This window comes from Strix uralensis, chromosome 3 (assembly GCF_047716275.1).
Source record: "Strix uralensis isolate ZFMK-TIS-50842 chromosome 3, bStrUra1, whole genome shotgun sequence".
Taxonomy (NCBI): Eukaryota; Metazoa; Chordata; class Aves; order Strigiformes; family Strigidae; genus Strix; species Strix uralensis.
In genome coordinates this window covers 11650389-11658730 of record NC_133974.1, presented here as the reverse complement: position 1 = coordinate 11658730, position 8342 = coordinate 11650389, and the positions used below count along the sequence as shown (strand labels likewise).

General features: G+C 40.3%; 1 long non-coding RNA gene across 1 annotated transcript; it reads left to right on the top strand.

The window, feature by feature from the left end:
- Positions 1 to 1784: 1784 nt before the first annotated feature.
- On the top strand, positions 1785 to 2841 carry LOC141941717 (uncharacterized). The gene is made up of 2 exons (XR_012628395.1): positions 1785 to 2125; positions 2713 to 2841. It is a non-coding gene; the product is annotated as an uncharacterized LOC141941717 (long non-coding RNA).
- The last annotated feature ends 5501 nt before the right edge of the window (positions 2842 to 8342 follow it).

Genomic DNA, 8342 nt, shown 5'->3' with positions numbered 1-8342 from the left:
GAGTAACCTCCAAGAGCCAGAACTCTTCTAAAAGTTATTAATCTCATTTCTTAAGTTAGTCTCACAAACCTTCTGTGATGTTAATAGGTATAATTATTCCTTTTTTGATGGGAAGAAAGAGAACTGGGAAATGTAAATGTCTTATTCAAGGTGACACAGGAAGTTTGTGAAGAGCTGCAAACTGAAGTCAGGTCTTCCAAGTCCCAGTTCAGTCTTTATATCAATCACAAAACCTTCCTTCCTCCACTGGATATTTAAAAACAAAAGCATTTATAACTTGACAAAAAGTTTCTTTCTTCATGCATCAAATTGGATGCCTGAAGTGGATTTATTCCTTTTGAATTTCACTCAATTTACTACTTAGTCCAAATTACCACAATATTTCTTAAATTACAAAGATGATACAGATTCTAACTTCTAGAGTACAATTTAGGTAAAGTAGCAGAAAAATATGTCATAGAATCACTTTCTCATATGGGTCAGGCACTAATCCAAGCAAATAAATTTAAGATCATTGGTGCAACTCCTTGGACAACATTGTAATATAACTACAGAAGAGAGTGGGAACAGGGGTAAGATTTTTTAGTTCTGTTTCTAATTATCATTATTATTATACATCATTAAAATTCTAGTTCAGGATCTCAAGGCATTTTGCATTCCCAACTAATATGAAAAAATACAGGTCCTATTTTCCATAGTTCACATTTGAAGAGATGAGTTTATAACCTTCCACAGACATGTTGAGTATTCTTTGGTAAATCACATCTATTTTCTAACTCATTTTTCTTCATCGTAAATGGACTATAATTACTACTACTTCCCTAGCAGCTCAGTTGCAAGGCCTAAATAACAGAGTGGGGAGCTGATTTTGCCTTTTTAATTTATGATAGAGTCATGGGAGCCATTTGCAAGATGAGAGACCAGAGGACTGAACTTCAAAACTAGAGCTAAATCTCTAACTAAATATTGCCCTTCATAAAAATGTAACCAGCTCTGAAATATACATATCTGTGCATGTATTAAAGTTTATGTGTATAAATGTACACATAAAAATTCAGAAAGAAGATTAGTAACTGTGTCAAAATGTATACACACATGCACATACATATGTGTTGAAAATACTGCTGTCTTTTGGAAATGTCCCAGGAACAGCTTCATGTGCTCGAAATTGTTACCATTAGTTCACCTTACCAGGAAGATAAAAAGAAATTGTTCCAAGTATCTGAATAATGAAATATAGTTTATGGAGGTGACAGGAACACAGCTAGCAGCAGAAACACCTTATTTGAATTTTTTAACTATTATTTCAGTATTTCTCTTCTAAATTACTCCAGTTCTTTTTACAGCGCCAGCAGCCAGAGTGAACTCTCCTTCCTTTCATCCTGTCTGCTTCCTTTGGACACTTCCCATCCCTGCTAAAAACATTTTGCAATGTTCAGAGGTGCGGTAGATCTACAACAGGAAACAGCTGGTATCGGCACCTGGCAGGTATAGGGCAGCAGGCAAGATGGAGCTTGGGTCCTAGCACTGAAGCTCCTATGACCCCGTGTGTTCTGTGGCTTCATGTTAACATGGTGAACTCCACCTAAAAACAGTAGCATGGCAATTAGGTGTGGCAGAGTCCTACTATGAAACAATGCTGACCTCTGAGAGGTGGTATGGACCATATGATAAGAGGAGAAAAATAGGATCTAATTTCTAGCCAAGGCTCTCTGTCACAAATGTAGGTGATTGGTGATAAGGTTTATCAGTGCACTCTGCAGACACTGTATTCAGAATTTCCTATAGAGTGGGAAACAGTCATTATGATTGGAGGATGCGGAGACTAATTTGTAGCTGGAGTCATTGCCAGCTCAACAAGAACAACTCCAGCTTCCTCCTGAATTTCAGTTTTTCTGGAAAAAAAAAAAATCTCATATTCTCTGCTACTCTTCCTGCTCCACGAAGAGGACCTAACAGGGGAAAGTCAGCTGCTCTCCCTCTCCACTGAGGACTGAACACCATTCTTACAGAAGGGAGGAGAGGACAGGAAAAGCCCAACTTCTCAGGAATTCTTCATCCTTAGACATCTGGCTCTTGAGTGTCCCTCCACCAGCCCTCCTCCTCTTCAACTGGATAAATGGAGGTATCCTAAGATGGACAACGTTATTTTAAATGGAGAGATGGGTGCAGCAGGGGAAGATGTCTATTTTCAGGATATTCAAAATGGTAAAAAATACTATTGAGAAAATAGGGGAAGAACTAAGGATATAAGTCTTTGTAGGAGAAAAAGAGCTGTGTGGAATGAAGTGATAAGTGGGTGGTGATAGGACTGATAAGACTACAAATGATAGGAGAGCTCTAGAAATGAGGCACTGAATCATCTTATCTTATGTATTTGTGGGAGCTGGGACTCTAGGGTGATCCTCTAGGGGACCTAGGTGCTCTGGAGCTGAAAAAGGATGGGAAAAATTCTAAAGCTTAAAGACAGACCAAACAATTCAGTGTAGTCCTTTTTAAACAAATCAGATGAAATATACACATACTTTGGGAATTAATCCCACAGTTTTGTAAATCAGGATTGTGATTTTTTGAGCCTCTGGAATTTTCAATGCTGTATGCAGTGCATAACTACAAATGTGGTACAGCTTTTTGTATAGGCACAAGGAAGAACAATAGAATGTCTCCCAGAGCATTTACAACACTTATAAAATGACTTTTTTCCTCTTTCAGAAACCAGGTTCATGAAAAGGGATAGTCCATCAACAGTCATTTGCAGGAAAAGCCCACCGGAACTTTGAGCAGTTGAGTTAAAGGGTTTTATATTCTTGCCAGTAGAATAAAATTTACTTGTTCCATTTATTTTGCTTCTCTCGTTTTCTGGTCTTTTTAGGCTGGGGTATATAGTTCCACTGCCCAGGTCTAAGATGAAGACATATTCACATGTTTTTTCTGTTCATCCTAACATCATGCACCAATGTCATCCCACACTGCTTGGTTCTCCCATACGTTCATTTGCCATTCTGCTGTCTACACAGCATGCAGAGATGGAGGTTGGTTCTCAGTTATGACCTGGGATGAAAGCAAATAATTCTTGAAGGGGACCTTTGTATAAAGGTAAAGAGTATCTTCATTTCTGTTCTGTTCTTTATGCTGTCAGTTTTCTTGTGACTGCTGCAGTCTATTCAATTAGATAATTCACCTTCTTTTGCTGGAGTATAATTAAGCAAATGATTGGATGATATTGTAACTAAAGGTACATTACTCTTTGGACTTTCAAATGCTGCCTAAGTAATAGAGCTTTTTGTACTGCTTTTATTTGATCTTGCTGGTTTCTAGCCCTGACCCGTTTACCTTTGGCCCTTCTGTCTGTCATTCTGTCATCCTAGTAAGTCAATCAAACTACAGGTACTCTCATAGGGGACTTCTTTTTTTTTCAGATTGGGTGAAGCAAGGGGCAATGGTCAAATAAACATGACCTTTCAGATACCCATGAGGATCAAAATGCAATAATTTTAGTTGAAACAGGTTGTATGAAGATTTTATCATTATAACCAGGGTTGATCCCAAATCCATGGTCACTGTGGGGCAAGTGTGCCAACTCCAAGCTAGAATAGTTTAGAATTCTTTGTGTTTCAACTCCCTGTTTTCACTGTTTTCCATTCGATAATACCCTGTGCAGATGGATAGAAGGAAAAGGAGTGAGATATGTGACATCACTACGTCTGGACAACTAAAACACCATGACTGAAGTATACACCAGTGTATACTGTCATCTGGTATTCAGTCCACATTTACAAAATTATCTTGTCTGAGTTTTTCTGCAGCTCAGTCATGAAGCAACTCTGAGGCAATATGTGGGACTTTTACACTACAGGTTCCATAAAGAAGCAGTTTAAACAGGTGAGTAGAAGAGAAGAACAGTTAAAAAAAAAAAAATCCTAAAAGATTTATCAACTAGCCAGAAGGTAGTGGGTGGTGATTTGGCCTGTGCCATTGGCTAATATCACCCAGTGACCTTTCACTAGTTGTTTGACCTCTTTGTGCCTCAGCAAGTTCAGCTGGAAATAAAAGCAAGACTTCACTGGAAACCAGACATTGAGTGTAAACTGTGGTTTCCTAGATAAATAAATTACAAACGAAAGTTTTATAGGAGTCACACAGCCAGTGTCTAGCACTTTGAACAGACAATGGGTAACAAAAACCGTATGTGGGAATGCTGTGTGGCAACAGTGCTGTACTACAGACTGCTCATCCAAATTTGCAAATGATCTGAAAAGGTCCTATTTCTGAGTCTTTGAAATGACAGTGAGCCAAGATAGGATCCCCTTGGGGCGGTACCCTATCACAGCAGCATTTCTACCAGTTACACTAAGATATTTCAGAGAGTTAACTAAAACTTGATGGCAGAAGTAGGGAAAAATATATCTTTTCATATCATAGACAGGTATGAAACTAATCAGCTTTACTTTTCTTCATATAGCACTAGAATCATAGAATACCAGGTTGGAATGGACCTCAAGGATCATCTGATCCAATCTTTCTTGGCAAAAGCATAGTCTAGGCAAGGTGGCCCAGCACTCTGTCCAGATGAATCTTAAAAGTGCCCAATGCTGGGGAATCCACCTCTTCCCTGGGGAGATTACTCCAGTAGCTGATTGTTCTCATTGTGAAAAATTTTCCTCTTGTGTCTAATCAGGAGTAACTTGTACCCATCACCCCTCATCTTTTCCATGTGACTCCTTGTAAAAAGGGAGCCCCCAACTTCTTTGTAGCCACCCTTTAAATACTGGAACATGGTGATAAGGTCTCCCCTAAGCCTTCTTTTCTCAAGGCTGAACAAACCCAATTCTCTCAGCCTTTCCTCACATTGCAGGCTTCCCAGTCCTTTGGTCATCTTTGTGGCCCTTCTCTGGACCCTCTCCAGTCTGTCCATATCTTTTTCGTATAGTGGGGACCAAAACTGAACACAGTATTCCAGGTGTGACCTGACAAGTGCTGAGTAGGACAATGACTTCTTTATCTCAGCTGGTGATGCCCTTGTTGATGCAACCCAGCAGCCTGTTGGCTTTCTTTGCCATTGCAGCACACTGTTCATTCATGTTGAGCTTGTTGTCCACCAGGACCCCCAGGGCCCTTCCCGCAGACCTGCTCCCCAGCCAAGTAGATCCCAGTCTGTGCTGCACTCCTGGATTATGTTTTCCCAGGTGCAAGACCTTACACTTGTCCTTGTTGAACTTCCTAAGTTTCTTGTTAGCCCTCTCTTCCAGCCTATCCAGGTCTTCCTGAAGGGTGGCTCTCCCTTCTGAAGTGTCTACTGCCCCACTCAGTTTGGTAACATCAGCAAACTTCATCAAGGTACACTTGATCCCATCATCCAGATCACTTATGAAGATACTAAAGAACACTGGGTCCAATATCGATCCTTGGGGGGGCCTCACTTTTGACAGATTACGAGTTTGAAAAGCAGCTATTTGCCACCACCCTCTGGGTGTGGCCTGTCAGCCAGTTCCTCACATACTGCACACACCACTTGTCTAGACCATAACGCACCAGTTTGTCTAGGATGAGACTGTGGTGAACTGTATCAAAAACCTTGGAGGACTCAAGGTAGACAATATCTACCATCTGCCCCACACCAACTGAGCAGGTTACCTAGTTTTAGAAGGCTATCAGGTTTATCAAGCACAATTTGGCCTTGGTGAATCCGTGCTGGCTTTTCCCAATCACATCCTTCATTTCACTTGTGATAGGCCCCACGAGGATTCATTCCATAACTTTCACACCAACTGAAGTAAGACTGATGGGCCTATAATTTCCTGGATCCTCCTTTAAACCCTTGTAGATGGGGGTGACACTAACCTTCTTCCAGTCTTCTGGGACATACCCCAATCTCTATAACTTCTTAAAGATTATGGAGAGCAGCCTTGCAATAACATCAGCCAGATCTCTTAACAGCTTCAGATGGATTATGTCAGGGGCCATCGATTTGTAGTGGTCAAGCTCCTGTAATAGTTTGCATACCAAACCTAGTGTCCATTGATAAACATTTACTCAAATGAATTATCCCATTGAGCTCAATGGGATTTCCCTTTGTAGTGTGTGATATCGCAAATTGAAGGATAGCTCTGCACTGGTCAGTGACTGAGATTTTGAGCATTTTCTTCCAAATTTAGTCACATCATTTAAGTCATCATTTAAGTTTGGGTGAATGGAAAATGTTGCCCAAGTAATTGGGGAAAGCATATGAGGAAGGCTGACTCCTCAAGATCCCAGGAGAGCAACCTATCTCACAGATCTGAACTACAATCAATTCTTTTTAACTTTATATCAACAGACTTTCTAGAAGCCTATCATCTCTGACGAGATCTGCCTTAACATTCAGTCTCAGGTCACTTTTTACCATAAGGGCATTCTGATTTTTGATACAGTTAGCCATGTTTCATTACTGACCAAAACTGATATTTGGAGTTGAATACTTCAGAATAATTTGCGTGTATTTTTCAAACTCAGAGAGCTTGTGGAACTCAGGAGATGAATGTTGCAACGGAGGAAACAAGCTGCACTCAGGCTATCTTGACTTTATTCCTAGTAGGAGTGTGATATCTCAAAAAAAAACAGCTGCCAAAATTGAAACCTATAGCAATCTAGTGGGATTTAATAGCTAAGTATTCTGGATCTAACTGGGAATTTTACACCCTTTCTCTTCAGGACACTACCCTTGACCTCTACTACAAATTATCAACATACTGGACTCCACTCTGAGCCCACTTGTTTCACATCTAATTGATTGATATGCAACACCAAGAGAAGACCATGATCACATCAGGGAGCCTACAACCCATATGCCTGCCTGGTCAAGTGCTGTCTCACAGTCACCATGAAGACACTTCAGTCAGAATAGTGGCACATGCTGATATCTCACCTGACCTCCTGTTGTATCATATTCCCTTTCACCCCCCTGTAATTCACATCAAATCCTGCCAACCTTTTATTTCATCTTTCTCACACCAGGACTTTTCAGCGGGATCTCCCTGGCAAAAAGAATGTGACTGTCAGCTGCAGTGAACCACTTTCTCGCTGGGAATCTTATTGTTTGGCAACCAGCATTTAATTGCTTCAGAATCATACTGAATTGTTTCCACTTTGGTCAAAGCTAGAGAGAGTTGCCAGCAGACACAGATGGGGTTGTCAAGAAAATTTGAAGTGCTGATATGGCCACGTGCAGACTATGACTCACAGTGGAGGACTATCCTCTGTAGATCAGCTGAGTTGAGGCTGACAGTTCTGCCACCAAGAACACTGTGACTTGGCTTGTGCAAACGCTAGCAATATTTATGTGACCTACATTAAGAATCAGACAAAAGACCTGTAGACCATTACTCCTAGACTGCAGTCTACATGTCACTAATTCAAAGGGATTTTAACTGTTGAATCAGCTAATACAAGGGCAATGCATAACAAAGTTCATTCCTACTTCCGAATTAAAGTAGATTTTTATGTTATACACTCAATATAAAAGAATTTTAAGGAAAGACTTGTCTGACTTGCATACGCAGAGCTCCACATGATACTGGAATAACAGTAGAAGAAATTGTGCTCAAGTTTATCAGGAGCTTGTCAGAAGCAGATATTGCAGTATAGGTAGCACCCACTGTGATCTGTTGCTATAATCCCACCTTGCTTTCTTCCATCTTACACTCACCTCTATTCATTTGTTGTCTGGAGAGCAGATAGCACAGCCAGTTCTTGCTGTGAGTGGTCCTTGCCCTGGTTGCACATGTGGCTGAAGAAAAAGCAGTTTCTTAATATACACACAGTTCTTGCCCTAATTGCTTTCAAAAGAGATGATCACAATGCAGCTCTCAGAGCGTGTGTGAGTGAGTTGCATTCCAGATTGCTGGCTATCTATTGTTTTCCTTCTTGCTGTGTGAAAAGAGCGATTCTGTATATAAAAAGCCTGTTGGGAGAAACATGTTTTTTTTCCCCAACAGTGAGCAGATGGCCCACAGATTTTGTGCATCATTTGTAAATTATTTCAAAGTCTATTTATCTATTCCAAAGAGATTACTGGAATCTACATCTGCATTTTCATGTAATTGTTTCCATGTCACATGAATGAGGCATAAGAGGGTTACAAAGGAAAGATGATCACCTATAACATAACTGGCTGACATCTGCAAGAATTTGGGGAACCTATCTACTAAACTCTTCCTTACTACACCTCTTTCCTTAGTCCCTATTACTTTTTTAAAATTTTTTTCAAGGGAGAGCTAGAAATCAGTGTTACTGAAAAATCTTCAAGATGATAAACTCACAGAAAAGACAGCAGGGATCTCAAGGGATTATCTATTCCAATCCCT